Below are 5658 nucleotides of genomic sequence, written 5' to 3'. Positions count from 1 at the left end.
AACTGTCCACCTCCACATCGCCGTCAAGCGACTAGCCGGCCGACGATCTTGAGCCCACCAAGCTTCGCGTCGACAGGAGGGGAGGAGCGGTGGCCTTCCTAGGACCAGAGGTGCGGCGACCTACCGTGCACTACCCTTCCTTGCTACTGGCGGCGTCGGCGGACTTGTCGGCTTCTTGGTCGTCGCGGCGGGGCGCGGACTCGGCGATGTCCTCCTCCTCCTCGTCGGTCTCGTCTAACACCGCCTCGGGCGCCTCGTCATCGCACTCCTTGACGGAGGCCGCCACCTCGGCCACTCGTTGCCGTTACCGCCAGCGGGCTAGGTGAATCTCACGGGCAGAGCGGTAGGACTCGAGCATCGCCTCTTGCTCCGACATGTTTGCGTCCGGCGCAACCGCTCTGCCGGCGACGAGCTGCTTCTCCGCCTGCAAATGCTCCTGGAGGAGGTGGTGGTTGTAGGCGGTGTCGGACTACGCCTCTCGGAACTGCTCCTCCCGCACCATGTCCGTGTAGTGGACATGGGCCTCACCGATGGTCATGGTGCAATGCACCGGTGAGGTTGCGCGGAGGAGAGGATGTCGTCGGTTCGTCGGCGGTAGCACCCTCTATTGGGATGTTGTCGTCCTCCGGCTGCCTGCCGGCCAGCCAACCGGCAGCATTGGCGGCCACCTCCTTCTTCTGGTTCAACGTGAGCCGAGAGCTTTGTCGGGGAAGGGATACATGGTGGAAGTGATGCGGAGAGAGATCAGAGGTGGATGACTGCGGCTATGGCCGGGCCACCGATTTTTATAGCAATGGTGGGCGATAGAGGGACGGACGGCTGGCGCCAGAGAAGAAGCCTCGGCAATCACGTGCCAACAATGTGGGCGGCAGACGGACGGACGGGCGGCCGTCGTGTCGTTTGAATGCGCGACAGTCGCCTACACCGGGAAGCGACACGGGCGGCGCTTTCTTGGCCGACACTCCGCTCCAATGCTAGCGCGAGTAAGCGGCCGCGTCCGCTTTGGCCGGGCATGAATGCGGCCGCTGACGCTCTGGAGTGGCGCTGACCGAAAACACGCGGGAGGGAAGGGGTTTAGTGTGGGTCAGGGCGATCAGAAGCGGGCGTGGGATCGGTCCGTACTTTCGCAAAGCCCCCCCCCCCCCCCCCCTCCAAGTTTGTCGCCGATTTGCGGGAGAAATCGCATACAAACTGCTCCGCGCATCGTTACGTGCCAACGTTGGATGACTTTTGCTGTCTAGACGCATATATGAAATGTTTGAGGGTCGACGTTGGAGATGCCCTAATGCTATATTATTGCTGGCATAGCAGTTGGGATTTATATGGTGGTACTACCGCGACCAGTTCTTGCCTGGCAGCAGCATATATCGAACACGGTTAGTCAAGTCCATACACAATTACTCACAAACTTGCAAAGGTACAAACGGAGCTACTACAAGGTCCTAATGCCATAGTGACGGTAGTGGTGCTTGTGCTGTTTAGAAGAAAAACACCACGTCCTCTAATGATTTTTAGGCCCGAGCGTATAAGATTGACTGATTTCCCTTTGACAAGCAATTAGTCTGACATAAAATAAATCATCTCAGAAAGCACGATCGCCAAGCAATAGATCGATAGAGCCCTAGTGTGCCTTCACCCCAGTTTGTTTTGCAGCTGGCGTCGCCACCTGCGTGCCCGTACGGACTGCGTGTGTGAACTCGTCGCAAGTTTTGGGTCGCTTAATTTTGTAATCACCAAGTAATACTACAACGTAGTGAAATGGTGCAGCGGGCATTACTACTCTTGTGCCACTATAAGTCCCCTCCCCTCGGCGACTAATTAACCTCAACCCCACCCGTTACTACTCGTCTCCACCGGCGTGTACGTTCATGATCTCAAACAAGAAAGGAGGAAGAAATAAAAACATCCATGTGCACACCACACTACTGCGTAGCGTACGTGTTGCCCAAAAAAGACAAGATACACTGCTGCATGCGGCGTACGTAAAAAAAATACTACTAATGCACTAATTCAGCTATGGAGATCCCTCCCTCGTACAGTACGTCTCGCGTACTACTCCCTTCGTTCGAAATTACTTGTCGCGAAAATGGACGTATCTAAACGTATTTTAGTTTTAAATACATTCATTTTCAAGACAAGTAATTCCGAACGGAGGGAGTATGTTTCAGCTACCTTTTGCGTAAGCAGTATCTTCTGAAAGGAAGCACCGACTGATTCTGAAATCTGAACCTTGATCTGCGATCGGATCAGAGCACGGCCGTGCACCGCCGCCTGATGTAGGACCTCAGCTTCGGTTTTGCTGCTTTTTCTTATACTAGTGCCAGTACCTGTTTCCGTTGCATGGGTTGGTTGGTTGGTTGATTGATCGATCGTCGTGCCATCTTTGTTTCTTTAAACTTCACGGCCCGCTTTTATTTTATTTTCAGAAAACGGCGAGCCGACTGAATTTTCTACACCATGAACAGTGCATCTCTCAGCTTGTCCAGGTATAGAAACGAAATGGCTTACACGGAAATATTCCTTTCTAATCCTTTAGTTTTCTTCTTCTGGAAGGTCCTTGCGTGTACATATGTAACATTATTACACCGTAAAATATATTTTCATCCTGCTTTATAAATAAAACAACAATCAGGTTCATACAATACACCATCCAAGTGCAACAAGAGTGAATAATAAGTGTTTTTTTTTTGCCAAAAAAGTGAATAATAAGTGTTGAAGCAACAAGACAAACATGCCCAAAATCAGAACATCAAAGCGATGCAAGATGCCTCGGGATAAAGGAGCCAGAACACCAATTACCATGTTTAGCCCGAATGTCTCACTTCCCATTTGGATGATTTTTTTTATGAATTTGGTTGGTGTTTCTACCCATTCTGACAGCTTGGGCTCACCTGTTAGGTTCGCGTGACCTGCAACATCACACATATATTTTTACATGATGACGCCAAACGTCGTGTGTCCTCCCCACCTTTTTCCACCTCAACCTCACTAACGAGAGCCCATCATATCCAACCTCAAGCTCCAAGAGAACCTCCTCATTGAACACACCCCCCCCCCCCCCCCAACGTTCACATTGTTCAAACTCGCCGCATGGATTTCATCGTTCAAACAAGGCATATGCCCTCGTTACTTCATTAGGCAAGATTACCTCACCTCCGTCATACTCAGCGACAACGTCAAGCCCGCCAATGTCTTGTCTTGCTCAATAAGAAGAATGATCTCTGTTTCGATCAAAAAACTAGCATAGACAAAAACAAAAATAAAACAGGAGAGTCCATGGTTCGTGCAGAGTAGTGGTGCTTGTGTCATTTATAAAACCCCCACTTCCTTTGCTGATTTATGTGTAGTGCGGTGCATAAGATTTTCAGTTTGACCACCAATTGGTCCAACAATATATAGATTACATGATACAATATCAGATTCAAAATTAGAAAGATTCAGCAAAGGATTAAATAATACTAGCATTTTTCTATCAATAAACTTTGTAACCATAGATCTTACAGATTTACGCTCAAAATTAAATCTCAAAAAGATCCGCATCCTATAATATTGACTTTGTAAAGATCCCAAAAGTTCAAAAGAAAAGTATGTATGTTATAGAGGTAATGGTGTTCTATAAGCACGTAAAATCTCCAAGTCCAGAAACAAATTCATGACTTGCATGAGATAAGAAAATACCCACCCGAATATTTACCGATGGATAGACACACATAATTTGCCTTTTGCATATCTTCAAAAGTAAGAAAAAGGAGCTAGTCGTTGGAGGGAAGACATGGCTCGTTCCATGAGTTTGAACTTGAAATTTCACTTCATTTTTTTTAGTGCATGCATGAGAGTTTTTTTTCGAAACTTTCTAAAAAAAAATTTAGTTACATGTGTGCATAAACAAGAAGTTGGAATTTCACCTGTTTATAGGCATACTCTTGAAAGCTTTTCTTTAAGGGGAGCATACTCTTGAAAACTATTGACGTGCGTTTCCACAATAATGTACTCCCTCTGTAAACTAATATAAGAGCGTATAGATCACTACTTTAGTGATTTAAACACTCTTATATTAGTTTACGGAGGGAGTAACTTGTTACAAAATTTGTACCAAAAAGCTATTGACGGTATATAATATTTTCGGAAAAACTGAAACCCACACCAGCAGGAGAAGTCCCGGATATTACAAATTAATATAGCAGCATTCGACCAAACTGCAGCTGTCGATGAGGAACAGAGTGTGTGTGGACTCGTCGTCACGGGCTTACTTAATTATGCAGGAGTAAGTAGTAGTATATTGACAAATAATACTAGTAATTAATAAGTAGCCGTGCATGTTACTCGACTGATTGGGACGGACGCTGGCTGGCTAAATGCTAATGAATCCAACCCGGTCCTAGATAGAGAACGTACTGGCGACGCAGGCAATGATGCAACGAATTTCTTATCTTACTCTACCGTAGCGAGGGCGCGTACCACGTACGTAGCGCCGCTCCACGAAGCCTCCTCCCCTCGGCGACTAACCTCGACGGTCGACGCCAAACCCCCTTCCCTTGTACCGGTTGTCTGATCCAATCCTTTTTTATGTTGGCGCCGTTGCTGATCTGTACTGTACGTGTACGTATCTCAAAAGAGAGATCAGAGAAACAAAATATCCCCGTACATACCACACACACTACCGCGTAGTACACTGCTAACACATCCAGCTTACATGGATCGTACCCTTCAGGTCCCCTATGTATGCATGCATGCAACGTATGGACACAGATATCTTCCGGAATCTGAAGCGCAGGACGACGGAAGCACGCGCTCTGTTCGGGATCGGCCACATTTATACGGAGTACTTTGTTTGCTTGCTTATTACGTGTTGTGTATCTTTGTCGAAATAATTATGTGTTGTGTGTCCGTCGGCACAAGAAAGACGTGGACCTTATGTGTACATGTTTATTTTGATTGATTTCCCCCACCATGAACAGTGGTACAGTACCTTCCGTGGCCGGTCCATTGAGACCAATTCAGCTTTGGTTTCATGTTGCATTATGACTGCACCATGGACCAGCCATTGATTACTACCAATATCTGCACACCAAACCAGTTTTATTTAGTTCATCATAAAATATTTTCATGCTACATACATACTCCCTTCGTTCCCAAATATTTGTCTTTCTAGACATTTGAAATGGTTACAACATACGGATGCATGTAGACATATTTTAGCGTGTAGATTCATTCACTTTGCTTCGTATGTAGTCACTTGTTGAAATCTCTAGAAAGACAAATATTTAGAAACGGAGGGAGTATATTGGATGTTGTTTGATCGGAAAATATATTGATGTTGTTGATATTAGTAGATTTTGTCATAAATTTGTTCAGACTTAAATAAGTTTGACTTAGGACAAAGCTAACGGAGGAGTACTTTGAAATTAGTTCCATATAAAAGGTTAACTCTGAGTAATAATTATGAAAAAAAAACTGTTCATGTGACACCGCGGGAAATGCTAACTACAACCTGGGTATGAACTTATATCTTGGTACTTAAGAAAAAAAATATCATGCTTCTATATTGCGAAAATCCCGTGTAAGTTCAAACTCAATTTTGTTACCTTTCGCTCAAAATAAAGTAGTAAAATTCAGTTTTACTCCATATTTTGACAATTTTCACAGGAATTACCTCAT

The sequence above is a fragment of the Triticum aestivum genome, chromosome 5B, assembly GCF_018294505.1.
Source record: "Triticum aestivum cultivar Chinese Spring chromosome 5B, IWGSC CS RefSeq v2.1, whole genome shotgun sequence".
Lineage (NCBI taxonomy): Eukaryota > Viridiplantae > Streptophyta > Magnoliopsida > Poales > Poaceae > Triticum > Triticum aestivum.
The sequence above is the reverse complement of the archived record's forward strand: the minus strand, read 5'-3'. Positions refer to the sequence as shown.